This window comes from Mobula birostris, chromosome 1 (genome assembly GCF_030028105.1).
Source record: "Mobula birostris isolate sMobBir1 chromosome 1, sMobBir1.hap1, whole genome shotgun sequence".
NCBI classification, from domain to species: domain Eukaryota; kingdom Metazoa; phylum Chordata; class Chondrichthyes; order Myliobatiformes; family Myliobatidae; genus Mobula; species Mobula birostris.
Window position 1 is genome coordinate 122,836,832 of NC_092370.1, and position 18,553 is coordinate 122,855,384.

The following is an 18,553-nucleotide window of genomic DNA, read 5'->3' on the forward strand; positions in this document are numbered from 1 at the left end:
CAGCATTCTAGTCTCTTGTCAGAAGAGGCTGTAGGCTTTGAGTTTTGCTTCAAATTTGAGAGGAGAAGCCAAAATTGATGCCCAAACCCAGGATGAAAGGGTGCTCTTTGTTGGAGGCTGTGCCTCTTAGGTAACATGTTCATTCCAACTGATCACCAGTTTTGTAGGTGGATGTACAATGTTCAATTACAACAATTTGAAGATGATCAATATACTATTTTCTAGCTTTCAGGTTAATTTTCATTTTTTTTACATAAATAAAATCTGGGATGGAAGATAACACCAGAGCCTGGTGACTCGCAGAAATATGCTCTCTGCTCTCTCATTACTTCCATTATAATTGTTTCATTCTTTTAAATTTAACATATATATTTCTAAGAGTTACTGATAATGTTCTTCTAAACCTAGTTAAATGTCTGGTGTTCTTCTGATCTCCATGAGTGACTGGTCTACTGACCCAACCTCCGGGCCAACGTGGATAAGACTATTGATAGGATGCTTGCATGATAAGATGGACTCTTGAACTCAAGATCTACCTTATTATGGCTTTGTACCTTATTGTGTGTCTGCACTGCACTTCATCTGTTTTGTTACTGTTTTTCCTTGTGCTACTTCAATGTACTGATATGATGAAATAGTGGGCATGAATGACATGCAGCCAGAGGTTTCCACTGTACCTCAGTGGAATGGCATATGACAATAATAAACCAATTTACCAAAATATATTCATTCAAGGTATGTGTGCATCGTAGGCTGAGCCAGCATTTGATTGCCCATCGCTAGTTGCCCTTGAGAAGGTGCCTTCTTGAACCACTGGAGACCAAGAGGTGTGGTTATACCCACAAAGCTGCTGTCCCTCATTCATCATCACTGTAAATTTGTTAATATGATGGAACAAGTAAATTTCCTGTTGTGATGTCAACTCTTGGAAACCTGGTTCTTCCCCGTGTCCCATTTCCTGAACCTTTCCATTTGTTATGTGATTGCTTGCTCTGCATGAATTGATGTCCACTTGTCCAAATTTACAAAAGCATCTACAGCTCAAAAAGTACTTCACGAGCCAATGTGTGCTTTGGTACATCCCGAAGATGTGGCAGGTGCTAAAGAAATGCCGGGTATTTTTGTTTTCACTTTCTCACCCAGTTGTGGTAACGTTACTGCTCAGTGCCATGAATTATGAGGCTATTAAAAATCAGATTATCCCCTCAACTACTCCAAAGTTAGTTAAAATAAATTGAATTCAAAGAAATTGTTGCAACAAGCCATCATATAAATTTGGCCACTGTGCTTCAAGCCACAAATAACAGCCATTCACCTACCACCCATCATGTTGATGGGAAATAGAACATATCCATCTACCTTAAAAAAAAGCATACAGGACTGAGCCAGGCCCAGGGTGATTGAATTTAGATATTTATCATAGCTAGTCATTTTGAATTCAACACCTGGTTCAACGCTTAATTGCTTATGTGATATTTCTAATGAAGATGCTAATGGAATTTCATCCACACCAGTATTTCATCCACGCCTATATTGAATAGAATATCATTTTATGAATAACTTTAAATTATATTTCAAAACAGAAAACCTATATCTAGGCTGCTGAGGACAAACAATGAAATTAATCCCAATCTCAACCAATCTCCAGCTATGCAATTAAACAAAAAAGGGATATGATTGTGGATGTGGAATGCAGACACCAACACTTACCAAGGCTTTGAAGACAAAGGTATTCTAATTAATCCGACCAATTTCTGTCCAGTAAGGCTTAATCTTCACCCCCCCCCACCATACTTACAGCATGGAAATGGTCTGTCTGACCAAATTTATCCATACTGACCAAGGTGCCCACCTGAGCTAGTCTCCTTTGCTCACATTTGATCCATATCTCGCTAAATCTTCCCTATCCATTTAAGTTGGTAACTGGTAATTGGTTTGTTATGGACATATGTTCCAACGAACAGTGAAAGCTGTTTTGCATGCTACCCACACAGATAATTTCAAAACATAAGTACATCAAAGTGCAAGGGAAAAGCAATAAAAGAATGCAGAATATAGTGTAACAACCACAGAAAAAATGCAGTGAAGGTCAGTAATAAGATTCAAGATTCGAGATCCAAGATAATTTAATGTCATTTCCAGTACACAAGTGTAAGAGAAAATGAAACAATTTTTACTCCAAATTTAATTCAGCACAAAAAAACAAAATAAGATAAAGAACACAGTAATAATTTAAAAAATACAATAAATATAACTACATAAGATTGCTTATATACATAGGTTTATTTTATGTCCATAAAGTGATGCTAAGCACAGAAGAGTCAATACATAAGGTGACTCTAATAGGGAATAATAATGTAGCGATGGTTGGGGGTGTGGAGGTGAGTTAGTGGGTGTAAATGTAGACCAGCCTTACTGCTTGGGGAGTATAATTGTTTTTGAGTCTGGTGGTCCTGTTGTGGATGCTACATAGCCTCCTCCCTGATGGGAGTGGGACAAACAGTCCATGAGCAGAGTGGATGGGATCCTTCTTGATATTGCTGGTCTTTTTCTGACATCTTTCTGTATATATGCTCTTGATGGCAGGTAAGGCGGTACTGGTGATGCATTAGGCAGTTTTAACTACCCATTATAGAGCCTTCCTTTCTGCTGCATTGCAGTGTCCAGGCAGTGATGCACAATGGTAGCATGTCATTAACTGCACATCTGTGGAAGGTTGTGAGTATTGACGTGCATAGTCCAGTTCTCTTCAGCCTCCTCAGAAAATAGAGACATTGGTGAGCTTTTTTCATTGTGTATGATGCGTTCTGGGACCATGAGAGGTTGTGCAAGGTATGCACACCCAGAAGTGTGAAACTGCTCACAGTTTCCACCACTAATCTGTCGATGTAAAAAGGGGTGTGAGTTCTCCTGAAGTCGACAACCATCTCCCTTGTCTTGTTGACACTGAGAAACAGGTTATTTGCCTTGCACCAGCCCCTGAGCTCGTCCGCCACCTCTCTGTAAGCAGTCTCATCATTGTTGGTAATGAACCCCACCTCTGTCCTGTCATCGGCAAACTTGACAATGTGATTAACATGGCAGGAGCATTTGTCGTGTGGTCACGTAAGAGCAGAGTGTAAAGCGACGAGCTCAGCTCGCAACGCTGGGTGGGCACCCATGTTGAGGATGATGGGGAGGAAGGAGCAGTTGTGCCTCTTGATTCTCTGTGGTCTGTTGCAGTTGCACAGTGATGTATTTAGACCAAGGAGTAGGAGTTTGTTCACCAAGGTCTGTGGGAAAATAGATTGCAAGGGCCACGACCAGGAGACTGCGAGTTCAAGAGTTCATCTTTTTCATACAAGAGGTCTGTTCGAGAGACCTCTAACAGCAGGGTAGGTTGTCCTTGAGCCTGCTGGTGTGTATTTTCAAGCTGACCTGGCCAAATTTTTTAAAAATTAGGTACTGTACCTGCCTCAAACACATTCTCTGGCAGTTCTTTCCAAATACACACCACTCTCTGTGTGAAGAAGTTACCCCTCAAGTTTTATTTAATCTTTCCACTTAAAGCTGGTAAATGTGGTCGGAAGAAGCTGATAGTAGTTTCTGTGGAGGATGCCTAAGACTGGCACTCCAGCTAATGGATTTATCAAATACCTTATTTCATGCTCACTGCATTTGATTTATGAATTTTGATCTTCACGACAAGGGCCCCGTGAGTATTGATTGTGCGATGTGTCAGAGTAACAGAAGTTAATTTCTTTGGTACATTCAGATGCCTCTGAGTTGCTGACAGGGCTGTCTGCCAGGAATGGGCTGTCGGCGAGTTGGAGTGACACCAGTCACGGCAGGGGTCCCCTTCCTTTCTTTCAATGCTGCAACATGATGTTATGACATGCAAAATCTTGTCGAGAAATTGTAGCACACACTTCTTTTGTGAGAGTTGTAGATTTTTTTATGTATCAGGGAGGTAATTTTACATCTGATAAGGTGTGGATCTCATTTGGGGAAGAGAGACAAAGGCCCTTTGAGAGCTGGTGTCTTTGATTTCAAAGCATCTCAGAGGATAATGGACCATCGTACTGATGCTTTTCCACTGATTGGGGGCAGTTTGCTCCCTATTGATTGCTTTTATTTGCAAATGATCCCTCTACAAATTAGAACAATTACTATTTTAAAAGAAATTGACTATTTTTGAGGTGTTTTTTAAAATCATGCTTCTTTCAGTCCTAATGAAGGGTTTCAACCTGAAATGTCATCAATTCCTTTCTTCCCACAGAATGCTGCTTGACCCACTGAGGTCCTCCAGATGATTAATGTTCCACATTCCAGCATATGCCATCCGATTCCTAAATGGACATTGAACCCATGAACACTCAATTTTATTATTTCTGTTTTTGCCCTATTTTTAATTTAACTATTTAATATAAGTATATATACACTTACTGTAATTTATTTACTTATTTATTTTCTTTCTATATTATCATGTATTGAGTTGTACTGCTGGCACTAAGTTAACAGATTTCTCAACATATGCCAGTGATATTAAATCTGATTCTGATGTGCCATGTCTTGTGTCTCTATTCGCTTTCCCAAATAAGGACAACTACTCTTTGCAAAATAATCAAACATTGATTTCCAGAGGAAATGGAAAGCCAGGGGTAAGGTTTTATATATCTATTGCTTAACAGGAATCACAACGTAGAATGTCTTTGTGGGGTGGCACAAGTAACACAAGTGACCCATTTTTGATCATGACCTCTGATGCTGCCTGTGTTCACCCTTTGTCTTGGGTTTCCCCCAAGAAGCTCCATCCAAAAGCCATACAGGTTGATTAGTGAATTGCCTACTGTAATCTACCCCTAGGGTATGTGGCTGGCAGGGGCATCAACAGGAGCTGATGAGCATGTTGCTCAGAACAGACTGCCTGGGAATATGAGAAATGATGGGATTGTTTTGAGAGCTGGCAGATTCTCAGTGGGCTGAATGTCCTCCTTCTATCTCATAGGAAAATATGGAAAGTATGACAAATTTTTATTCAACAGATTGTTCACTGCAGTGCCCCTGTGCATTGTGTGTCTTTTCCTCAATGTTGTTTTTAGCTGTGGATTGGTTAGCTCTCCTACCTCTGAATCAGAATGTTGTGGATTCAAAATCAGCTCTGCTAAACAACGCCCAAACATCTAGATTTTCATTGCACTAAATCGCCTCTTTGTTAGTATATTAAACTGGAGCTCTGGGTGACCCTCAAATGTTCCTAAATTATTCTCAGAGATGAGAATGGGACTCAGCTTTAGTTTCCTAGGCCAGTTCTGATCCTTAATTTATGTCTTTATCACTTTGTTGGGTGTGGGACATTTCCAAGTGTAAAATGGTTGCAAAAATAAACATGCTGTATTTCAAAAGGGCTTGGTTAATATATAAAAAAACCTGGGACTTCCTGAAAGGGTCAAGAAAAATGCAGCCTAAATATTTCCCGGAAAGACCTATTCCTCACAAAAAAGATGAATTATTCTGAAATAGAGTTGAAGTCAGAAGTTTACATTCACCTTAGCCAAATACATTTAGACTCAGTTTTTCACAATTCCTAACATTTAAGAAAACATTCACTGTCTTAGGTCAGTTAGGATCACTATCTTATTTTAAGAATGTGAAATGTCAGAATAATAGTAGAGATAATGATTTATTTCAGCTTTTCACTTTCCCAGTGGGTCAGAAGTTTACATACACTTTGTTAGTATTTAGTAGCATTGCCTTTAAATTGTTTAGCTTGGGTCAAACATTTTGGGTAGCTTTCCACAAGCTTCTTACAGTAAGTTGCTGGAAATTTGTTCCATTCCTCCAGACAGAACTGGTGTAACTGAGTCAGGTTTGTAGACCTCCTTGCTCGCACACACTTTTTCAGTTCTGCCCACAAATTTTCTATCGGATTGAGGTCAGGGCTTTGTGACAGCCACTCTAATACCTTGACTTTGTTGTCCTTAACAATTTTGCCACAACTTTGGAGGTATGCTTGGGGTCATTGTCTATTTGGAAGACCCATTTGCGACCGAGCTTTAACGTCCTGGCTGATGAGTCCAAGCACAACAATGGTGTGCAAAAGAGCATCTCTGAACACACAACACATTGAACTTTGAAATGGATGAGCTACAGCCATGAACAAACATTCAGTGGCCACTTTATTTGGTACAGGAGGTACCTAATAAAGTGACCACTGAGTGTAGATAGAAATTTGTAGACAAGAGGTACTGCACATGCTGGAAATCTGGCGAAATACACACAGTGTGCTGGAAGAGCTCAGCAGGTCAGGCAACATGGATGGGAATAAACAGCTAACATTTCAAATACTAAGTGTGCACTTGTTGCAGGCTGAATCCTGTTTTTGGAAGTCCTGTTTCTTATAATACAATACAACATGTTCAGCATATGCATGAAAGGACACATTTGCACAAGTTAAACATGGGGGAAAATTATCATTCCATTATATATGAAAAGTAAAATTATCAAATCAGAAGCAAGTGCATTGGCATTAAAGTGCTAAGAATGGAAAATCACATAAAATCTCATGGAATAAGAACACATCATGTATCTCTTCCAGTCTATAAGATTATGGCAAATCCTAAGCCACAACCCCATTCTCTGCTTGAAAACCTTTTGGCCAAGTTCATCAAATAAAATCAGTTGACATATAATGTAAAAATATGTCTTGCGCTGGTAAATAAAAAATCAAGTCTTGTATTGGAACTTACTTTTCAGTTCTAAATAAATAGCTTTGACTTTGGAATGATAATGAAAGATGCTGAAAACAGTTAGCTGACCAGTCAGCACCTATGGAGAAAGAAAGAGGTAGATTTTCAGGAGAACAACCTCCGGATTAGAACATATAATGACTCCTTGAGTGTTTCCACCATCAACTGATTATATTTTAGATATTTAAGGTTTTGCTTGACAGAAACCTGATTTAAGATGGAAAAAGTCAGGGTATTTGGATTTCTTTGTGATCTACTTTCATGGGGGGTTGTAGTGTCAACAATACACTGACAAGCTCTGAATAGTTAATGATGAGTGAGAAATATGTTCTCTCAGCTTCCATTTCTGTTCCCAAGCTACTTTACATGCAAAAACACTCTTACTGAGCTGAATCTTAAAAGGAAGATATGTTGAGACATCTTTCTGTTGGGATCCACTGGGACATCAGCCTATAACAGTGTTATACCTGAGTACTGTGAGCGGCGGTTTCAATTCAGCCTTCTGTCCAATGGGGAACTAGTTTTGGGAGACTTGTACTTCATTGGTGGACTTGATGCTCACTAATTTTTATAGATGCACCACAGAAGGGTAGTTGCTCTGCTCAAGGGTGTAAGAAACTGCAGATCCGTGCACACAACTCAGTGCGTCACAGAAACTAGCCTGCCCTCCATGACTCTGTTTGCGTTTCCCGCTGCCTTGGAAAAGCAGCCATCATAATCAAAAACCTCTTCTGCTCCCAATATTCTCTCTTCACCCCCTTCTCATCAGGCAGAGGATACAAAAGCCTGAAAGCACATACTACCAGCCTGAAGGACAGCTGTTATAAGACCCTTGAATGGACCTCTTGTACAATAGGATGGACACTTGACATCACAATCTATCTAATTGCCTCGTACTTTATTTTCTATTTCCACTGCAATTCTCTGTCATGTAACACTTTATTCTGCATTCTGTTATTGCTTTTCCCTTGTACTACCTCAGAGTACTGGATGATTAAATGACTTGTATAGTTGGCATGCAAAATAAAGTTTTTGTGATACATGTGACAATAGTAAACTAATAATCAGTTACCAATTTATACAATGTGCAAAAGAGTAAATAATTCTATGACTCTGTGGTAGATCCTTCAAGTTTCCCAGCTTAGAGGCTAAGAAATCTGCTAAAGAATCACAGAATCACACAGCACAGAAATAAACCCTTCAGCCCATCATGACTAACACACTCATGCTATTCATTAGCGCTTTGTTTATGTCCTTCCATGCCATGAACTTTGATGCTCAGTCAAGACAAACATGGACACATGCTATCAGTCCCTTGAAATAAATGGGAGACATGAGCTGACAAATGGCTGAGAAACTCAATGGGTAAAACAACTGGACCAGATTAAGGTCGAATGTCTTGACCCAAAATTCGACTGTCCATTCCCCTTCAGAGATGCTGTCTGATCCTCTGACTTCCTCCAGCATCTTGTGTGTTGCTCTAGATTCCAGCATCTGCAATCTCTCATGTCTCCAGGAGACATCAGCTGCTAAGAGACATAAAAATGAATAGTTTTATTTGATTTAGTTCCTTTATTGTAAAAGCCCTTCATTGTTCTTAAATGCATGTGAGTGTCCTTTAAGTCCTCTAACTTAGGTAGTGCCCTGGTTCACATCTTTACTGTTATGCTATAGGTATTTCATTTAGCAACTTGGTAAGAGCTGTTTGTTCTGCTGTCAGCCTGCTTGGGTTATTGTTGATAAGGTAAGGAATGATGTGGAATGTGTGCCATACAATTAGTGGAAGGTTTTTCTTGGTGAGGGACAATAAGGTTAGTCTTGGGTTTTTTTTTTCAAGAGGAGATGAAGAGAGAAGATGCCGGGGAGAACCTGTCTTAGCATACGATCCGGTGGGAGACCTGTTTGTTCAACATGGATTGTGAACAACGTTCAGAAGGTGGTGAGTGCTTTCACGTTGACCGAGGGCCCAGCGCTTGAGTGACAGAGAAGTTTCAGGTGAGCTCCGACTTGTGCATATTTGTTTAATTAGAATGAGCCCTTTTCTTTTTGTTGTTCTTTACTAACCCTTTAGTTAAGATTCACCAATATAATTCCTTTAATTGTATGCAGTGTACTATCTGTTATTTCATGGCACTAATTTGTAACAGGATAGCAAATCACACAGCATCCACACAAACGGGGGGTTTGGGGGGCACACGCCTCACTCTCATGTTTGGCGGGGCTGGAGATTGTCTTCCCTAGACTTACGCAGCTCAGGAAACCGGAATGTTTCACTTAAAGTTTGAATTTTTTTAAACATTTGTTTCACAGCTCTTGCGTGATTCTGAATGTTTGTCAACGACAAAGATGTTCACAGTTTAAAAGGTAACTTCGAAGGCCAGTCAGCCTGTGGGTAGTGCTCATCAGCTGTCAAATCCACTGCAGGAAGATGACTGGTGAACTGCATTGAGAGAGATCATCTGCCGCCTTGTACCAAGCCTATGATTAGAACCCAGACTTCCAGTGAACGGCTGCACTAGGCAACACTGAGAATGACAGATTGTCACTGATGATGTTGAGGCAGTGAATGTCTTAGCTCATTAATTCCAAAAGCACACCAGGTATTGCTTTCATTTAATAAAACCAAAAACCTGTTGTTTTACAGAAATGGTTTCAATCAATGCCCTGCATTTCCCTCAAGTTGCACACCATCCTGACCTGGCAATATATCATTGTTCCTTCGTCAGCACTGAGTGTAAATTCTGAAGTTTTTTCTCAATAGCATATGGATAACACTGCTTCAAGAAGGCCTACACTTTGGTATTAATGGATGGCCAAGAAATCCCAAGATCCATAACGAATTTTAAAAAGCCCTGCTTATCTCTCTTCCCTACCCAACCCCCAACCTTATGTGTTAATGAGAAGTGTGGTAACTTTTTGAGAAATTACATGGTTCCAGATGTAAGAATTAGGTAATTCCCTCTGGGGTAGAGCCTAAAATGATCAGGCTAACTCATAATCTTCCAAAAGGAAAAATAGTGGTAGATGATACACAAGTAAACAGCATTGAACAGTTCACACATGTGCATTAACATTTTTCCCTTCCTTTCCCATAAATTATCAATTATCAATGATGAAAGTCTTGCTTCTGGCCATGCAAGAAATGTAGAAATTTTCAGTTACTCATACACTGTTTGCTACTTGTTCTTGGAAGTTGCTACCCTGATGTATATGATGAACCTCCCGAGAATAGCAAACCTGACCTTACGTTTTACTAGATTATCTTCATTTATGGCTTATAAGAAAATATGAATTTGGCATTCATTTCCCATACCTGACGAGCTGGAAGTACCGGCATATTACCTGATGCTTATTCCAATGTATTGGTTAGAAGGAGCAGCCGGAACAGGCCATACAGCCCCTCAAGGTGGTTTATCATTCAATGACTGATCTTCTATGATGACTCTTATACTCCTAACCTGCTCCAACATCTCCTTAATCCATTGGAAATCTAAACTCTATTAACCTTTCTTCGGTGTACTCATTGACTGCTCCTTGGAGCTTACTAAGGAAGATAATTCCCAAGGTTCATAACCCTCCAACTAGGGGAGTTCTTTTCCCACTTAACACATATATTGCCAGCACTTCTGAGAAGATACCCTTCCATTTCCAAAGGCTTCAACCTGAGTGATGCCTCTCAGCAACTAACCTGTCATTGTTCTTCAGAAAGTTCCATGTGTTAATGAGATAAACTCTCATTCAATTAAAATCCCTTGACTATCAGACCATCTTCTGTCTTTCCACATAGATGATTTCCATTATTCCAGCTGTCAGTCTAGTGAATCTGCACTGCACTGACTCCAAGCCTGCATACGTTAACAAATTACAATAAGTAGTAAAGGTTTTGAGATAATTCTCTTCTTCTTGGGCCCTCAGCTCCCAGTGGAGTATAGGCCACTGATGACCTCTCATCTCCATTGTCCAAAGTCAATGGTATGGTTGGAGTTCATCAATGTTTCTATAATCCATTCTATCCACTGTACAGGGGATTAGCCTATGCAACTTCACCAGAGCCCTGTTGACCGGCCTTGCCCATTTCCACCTCTCACAACGGGCACATAAGGTTGGACTTTCAGAGACAGATAATTCTTTGGTAAATGTAATACTGCAGACACCAGAAAGCTGAAGCAAAACCGAAGAATATTCCATTCTGACAAGATTTTTTGTTGTTTTTTGATTAATCAACAACATTTTTGCCTCAAACTTAAATAACCTAAAGCTTCTCCACATTAACCATCTCCAAAGGTTGACCATTGGCAAGCACCCTTATTGTGACACCTTTGTGCATTGTATCAGTCACACTGTCTTAAAACATTGCCAACCTTTGGTAGACAGATCACTACATATTTCATCAACTGCCACCATCTGCCTCCTCCATGTTTCTGCCATTGGTCTCCAATACAGACACATCTTGCCTCTTCAGTTAACCACATTACTTGAAAAATGAACCAATTTTTCATGAACCCCAATAACAAAAGGAAGTTGTTAGCTGCTAGCTATCTCTATATTTCCCAAATCTGTAATTTCTGTAGCTCATAAGCTTATTTGGATTTTCATTCAAACCATAAATAGATGTAGCTGAACAAAATCGTGTTCTTCTAGGCCCAAAGTGTAAAACATTCAAAATAGCAAGCAAACATTCAAAAATAGTGAGTAACATAATTCAAAATATTGAAAAAAGCAGCATATTCATTTGAAAAAAAGATCAGATACAGTCCAAGACCCTGAGCAACAATGCCCAGCAGGCGATGGTACAATCTCCCGGTAGCGTACAGACGCATGCAATCCAACTTGCCATTCCACCGCTCAGACACAGGAGGGCAGCACTGACAGGAGAGGCCAGACCCCAGCCGAGCTCAACCATGCTGTAGAGTTTCCACATGGCTCACCTGGTCTGCAGCAGCAAGGAAGCCCAAGGCTTGAGGCCTAGCTCTCACTACAACTGAGGGTACACAGCTCCCATGTTGATTGTCCCTCCACCAGACAAGGGTAACAGGCCTGCAGCAACTTACATTATCATTGTCCAACAGAGTCTTGCGATCGCAGTTGGAATGTCCGAGACAATCTCCCACAGTTAGACCACACTAACTCCGATGTTTCTGAGTAGCGGGCAGCACAGTCTGCAGCTAGGGCAGCTCCTCCGTATCCAGACCGACTCCTCCAACGCATCAGCAGGCTCCTCCAATATTCCAACCATCTCCTTCGACACCTCGGCCAGCACCGCACCAGTCCAGCTACTCTGGTCAATGAACAGCTCACTGATGGAGTAGTCCTGCAGTACCTGGATGTTCTTGGAGTAGAATTGTCTTTGGACCATAAAAAACATATTTTACAAAGTAAGAAGCACCTTTGATTGACCCTCAAGAGGCCACTGCATTTGTACCTGCTGCCGTCTTATCCGATGAATTGATGGTGCATGTGGAGAAATACTATTTGAAAATTTTGACAAGCCAAGAAGAAGGTACATTTGGACCATCTATCACAGTTGTTGAGTTTTACAGCACAGAAACAGGCCCTTCAGTCCTTATGCCCACACAGATCATTGTCCAAATCAAATTAATTCCGTTATCCTTTTATGCCTTGTTCATTTTAGTGTCCGTCTAATGCCACTTTTGGTAATTGGTTTTGATTCAATCGTCTTTTCCGAAAAGGGTCCATAAGACCATAAGGCATAGGAGCAGAATTAGTCCATTCAGCACATGAAGACTGCTCCACCATTCCATCATGGCTGATCCCGGATCCCACTCAACCCCTTACACCAGCCTTCTCACCAAATCCTTTCATGCCCTGACCGACTATCAACTCCCGACTTAAATATACCCACGGACTTGGCCTCCACTGCAGTCTGTGGCAGAGCAATTCACAGATTCACTGCTCTCAGGCTAAAAAAATTCCTCCTTACCTCTGTTCTAAAAAGTCACCCCTCAATTTTGAGGCTGTGCCCTCTAATTCAGGATACCCACACCATAGGAAACATCCTCTCCACATCTACCCTGTCTAGTCCTTTCAACCTTCCAACATTCAGTAGGTTTCAATAACTCCCTATAATCTTCTAAATTCCAGTGAATACAGACAAATGCTCCTCATATGTTAATTCCACAATTCCCAGAATCATCCTTGTGAACTGCCTCTGGACTCTCTCCAATGACAACACACATTTTCTGAGAAATGTGGCCCAAAACTGTTAACAATGCTCCAAGTGTGGCCTGATTAGTGTCTTATAAAGGCTCAGCATTATCTCCTTGCTTTTATATTCTATTCCCCTTGAAATAAATGCCAACGTTGCATTTGACTTCTTTACCGCAGACTCAGCCTGTAAATTTACCTTTTGGGAGTCTTGGACAAGAACTCCTAAGTCCCTCTGCACCTCTGATGTTTGAACCTTCTCTCCATTTAGACAATAGTCTGCACTATTGTTCCTTTAACCAAAATACATTATCATACATTTCCCAACACTGTATTCCACCTGCCACTATTTTGCCCATACTTCCAGTTTGTCTAAGTCCCGCTGCAATTTCATTGTTTCCTCAGCACTAGTTACTCCTCCACCTCTCTCCATATCATGTGCAAACTTTGCCACAAAGCCATCAATTCCATTATCTAAATTATCGACAAACAATGTGAAAAGTAGCAGTCCCAGTGAGGAACACCACTAGTCACTGGCAGCCAACCAGAAAAGGCCCCCTTTAATCCCACTCGCAGACTCCTGCCTTTCAGACATTCATCAATCTATGCCAGTATCTTTCCTGTAACGCCACAGGATTATATCTTGTTAAGCAGCCTCATGTGTGGCACCTTATCAAACACCTTCTGAAAATCCAAGTAAATGACATCTGCTGCCTCTCCTTTGTCCACCCTGCTTGCTACCTCCTCAAAGAACTCTTACAGATTTAGAAACAGAAACATGGAAAACATACAGCACAATACAGGCCCTTCGGCCCACAAAGCTGACCCGAACATGTCCCTACCTTAGATGTACCTAGGCTTTACCCGTAGCCTTCTATTTTTCTAAGCTCCATGTACCCATCCAGGAGTCTCTTGAAAGACCCTATTGTTTCTGCCTCCACCACCACCGCCACTGGCAGCCCATTCCATGCACTCACCACTCTCTACGTAAAAAACTTACACCTGACATCTCCTCTGTACCTACTTCCAAGCATCTTAAAACTATGCCCTCTCATGCTATCCATTTCAGCCCTGGGGAAAAGCCTCTGACTATCCACAGGATCAATGGCTCTCATTATCTTGTACACCCCTATCAAGACACCTGTGATCCTCTGTCGCTCCAAGGAGAAAAGGCCAAGTTCACTCAACCTATTCTCATAAGGCATGGTCCCCAATCCAGGCAACATCCTTGTAAATCTCCTCTGCACTCTTTCTATGGTTTCCACATCCTTCCTATAGCGAGGCGACCAGAATTGAGCACAGTACTCCATGTGGTGTCTAACCAGGGTCCTATATAGCTGCAACATTACCTCTCGGCTCTTAAACGCAATCCCACGATTGATGAAGGACAATGCACCGTATGCTTTCTTCACCACAGAGTCAACCTGCGAAGCAACTTTGAGTGTCCTATGGACTCGGACCTCAAGTTCCCTCTTATCCTCCACACTGCCAAGAGTTTTACCTTTAATACCATATTCTGCCATCATATTTGACCTACCAAAATGAACCACCTCATACTTATCTGGGTTGAACTCCATCTGCCAATTCTCAGCTCAGTTTTGCATCTTATCAATGTCCCGTTGTAACCTCTGACAGCCATCCACACTATCCACAACATCCCCAACCTTTGTGTCATCAGCAAATTTACTAACCCACTCCTTCACTTACTCATCCAGGTCATTTATACAAATCACAAAGAGTAGGGGTCCCAGAACAGATCCCTGAGGCACACCACTGGTCACCGGCCTTCATGCAGAATATGACCAGTCTACAACCACTCTTTGCCTCCTGTGGGCAAGCCAGTTCTGGATCCTCAAAGCAATGTCCCCTTGGATCCCATGCCTTCTTACTTTCTCAATAAGCCTTGCATAGGATACCTTATCAAATGCCTTGCTAAAGTCCATATACACTACATCTATGGCTCTACCTTCATCAATGTGCTTAGTCACATCCTCAAAAAATTCTATCAGGCTCGAAAGGCACGACCTGCCTTTGACAAAGCATGCTGACTATTCCTAATCATATTATGCCTCTCTAAATGTCCATAAATCCTGCCTCTCAGGATGTTCTACTTCAACTTACCAACCACTGAAGTAAGACTCACTGGTCTATAATTTCCTGGGCTATCTCTACTCCCTTTCTTGAATAATGGAACAAAATCTGCAACCTTCCAATCCTCCGGAACCTCTCCCGCCCCCATTGATGACACAAAGCTCATCGCCAGAGGCTCAGCAATCTCCTCCCTCGCCTCCCACAGTAGCCTGGGATACATCTCATCCAGTCCCAGTGACTTATCCAACTTGATGCTTTCCAAAATCTCCAGCATATCCTCTTTCTTAATATCTACATGCTCAAGCTTTTCAGTGCACTGCAGGTCATCCCTACAATCGCCAAGATCCTTTTTCGTAGTGAATACTGAAGCAAAGTACTCATTAAGTACCTCAGCTATTTCCTCCGGTTCCATACACACTTTTCCATTGTCACACTTGATTGGTCCTATTCTCTCATGTCTTATCCTTTTGCTCTTCACATACTTGTAGAATGCCTTGGGGTTTTCCTGAATCCTGTCCGCCAAGGCCTTCTTATGGCCCCTTCTGGCTCTCCTAATTTCATTCTTAAGCTCCTTCTTGCTAGCCTTATAATCATCTAGATTCATATCATTACCTTGTTTTTTGAACTTTTCTAAGTTCTTCTTTTCTTCTTGACGAGATTTACAACAGTCTATGTGCACCACAGATCTTGTACCATACCATCCTTTGCATGTCTCATTGGAACGAACCTATGCAGAATGCCACACAAATATCCCCTGAACATTTGCCACATTTCTTCGGTAGGTTTCCCTGAGAACATCCGTTTCCAATTTATGCTTCTAAGTTCCTGCCTGATAGCTTCATAGTTCCCCTTACTCCTATTAAACGTTTCCCTAACTTATCTGTTCCTATCCCTCTTCAATGCTAAAGTAAAGGAGATAGAATTGTAATCACTATCTCCAAAATGCTCTCCCACTGAGAGACTTGACACCTGACCAGGTTGATTTCCCAATACTAGAACAAGTACAGCCTCTCCTCTTGATGGCTTATCTACATATTGTGTCAAGAAACCTTCCTGAACACACTTAACAAACTCCACCCCATCTAAACCCCTCACTTTAGGGAGATGCCAATCAATATTTGGGAAATTAAAATCTCCCACCACAATAACCCTGTTTTATTACACCTTTGTAGAATCTGCCTCCCTATCTGCTCCTCGATGTCCCTGTTACTATTGGGTGTTCTGCAAAAAACACCCAGTAGAGTTATTGACCCCTTCCTATTCCTAACTTCCTCCCACAGAGACTCCGTAGACAACCCCTCCATGACTTCCTCTTTTCTGCAGCCATGACACTATCTCTGATCAACAGTGCCACACCCCCACCTCTACTGCCTCCCTCCCTATCCTTTCTGAAACATCTAAAGCCTGGCACTTGAAGTAGCCATTCCTGCCCCTGCACCATCCATATCTCTGTAATGGCCACAACATCACAGCTCCAAGTGCTGATCCACGCTCTAAGCTCATCCACTTTATTCATGATACTCCTCACATTAAAATAGACACATCTCAAACCATCGGAATGAGCGCGTCCCTTCTCTATCACCTGCCTATCCTCCCTTTCACACTATCTCCAAACTTTCTCTATTTGTGAGCCAACCTCCCTTTCCTCTGTCACTTCAGTTCATTTCCCACCCCCCAGCAACTCTCGTTTAAACTCTCCCAACAGCCTTAGCAAACCTTCCCGCCAGGATATTTGTTCCCCTCAGATTCAAGAGTAACCCATCATTTTTGTACAGGTCACACCTGCCTCAGATGATCAATTGGTGACGTGATACTATGGAACAAAAAAGTCAGCCTAATATTGAGTTTTTGTCAGGCAAGATTTCCCTTGACAGAAGCCATTTTGATTTTGACTTATTTTATCATTAGTTTCCAAGTACCCTGAAACCTCATCCCTAATAAGAGCCTCCAACATTTCCCCGGCCACTGAGTGCTGGCATGAGATTAAATTCCAATCTCCATACTTGTGTGTTCATATCAAATCAGGGATTCACTGAAAGAATTGTGAGTGATTGCTTTGATGTGACATACTTGAGCTATCTAACAATTTGCTGCTCTTTACAGAGTACAATGAATGATAAGGTGTTGTAGAGTCTGCAGGTATGAGAACCTGGAACAACATGCAAGATGCTGGAGGAACTCAGCAAGTCAGGCAATATCTGTTCAAGGAAATGGAGAGTTAACACTTTAGGTCAAGACCCTTCACCTGGACTGGGGAATGGCACATCATTGTGGTACTGAGAGCATGGTCAAAGGGCAGGGAAGCAGCAGAAATCCCTGAGGGGCAGCAGTAAGAGAGGTTCTCAGAAGTGCAGATGAAAGGAGGAAGCAAAGTTCTTCAGAGTGGGCAGACCTTGGAGAGATCGTCCAGTGGAGAAGCAAAATGGAGTTAGAAGAGTCTGCAGGTTCTGGAATTTGGAGCAATAAACAAGAAGCTAGAAGAGCACAGTGGCTCCGACAGCCCCTGTGGAGAGAAGTGAGCAGTCAACATTTCAGGTTGACATCCTTGCTTTGGGGAACTGCATTTTAGGCTGACTTTTTTGTTCCATAGTATCGCGTCACCAATTGATCATCTGTATCTTGAAGAAGAACTTGAATATGTCTATTTGTTTAATTGTGTAGGTATGTGCATAAAACATTGGAGGAATCATGATTGCATCTCCTCAGCACCTTTTATGATGTTCCAAAGCATTTTACTACTGTATATTTGAAGTTAGTTACTGTTTAAATTCCTTGGCATTATCATTTCAGAAGATCTGCCCTTGGACCAGCATGTAAGAAGCAAAGGCAGTGCCTCTATCTTCTAAGAAGTTAGTGCAGATCTGGCATGTCATCTAAAACTTTGACAGACTTCTATAGATCCAGAGTGGAGAGTGTCCTGACTGTTGTATAATAGCCTGGTATGGAAACACCAAAGCCTACAAGTGGAAAAGCCCAGAGAAAGTAATGGATACAGCCCAGTCCATCCCAGGAAAAGTCCTTCTGCACCATTCAGTACATCTACAAAGCGAGCTGCCAAAGGAAACATCATACATCATCAAGAACCCCCACTATCCAGACCATGCTCTCTTCTCACTGCTGCCATTGGGAAGGAGGTACAGCAGCCTTAGGTCTCACATCATCAGGTTCAAGAATTATTACCCTACCAACCTCAGGACTCACTTTCAAGGACTTTATGTCGCATGTTCTTAATATCATAGAAACATAGAAAACCTAGAGCACAATACAGGCCCTTCGGCCCACAATGCCATGCCTAACATGTACTTACTTTAGAAATTACCTAGGGTTACCCATAGCCCTCTATTTATCTAAGCTCCATTACCTATCCAGAATTCTCTTAAAAGACCCCGTCATATCCGCCCTCACCACCATTGCCGGCAGCCCATTCCACACGCTCACCACTCTCTGCATAAAAAGCTTGCCCCTGACATCTCCTCTGTACCTACTTCCAAGCAACTTAAAATGGTGCCTTCTCGTGTTAGCCATTTCAGCCCTGGGAAAAAGCCTCTGACTATCCATACGATGCCTCT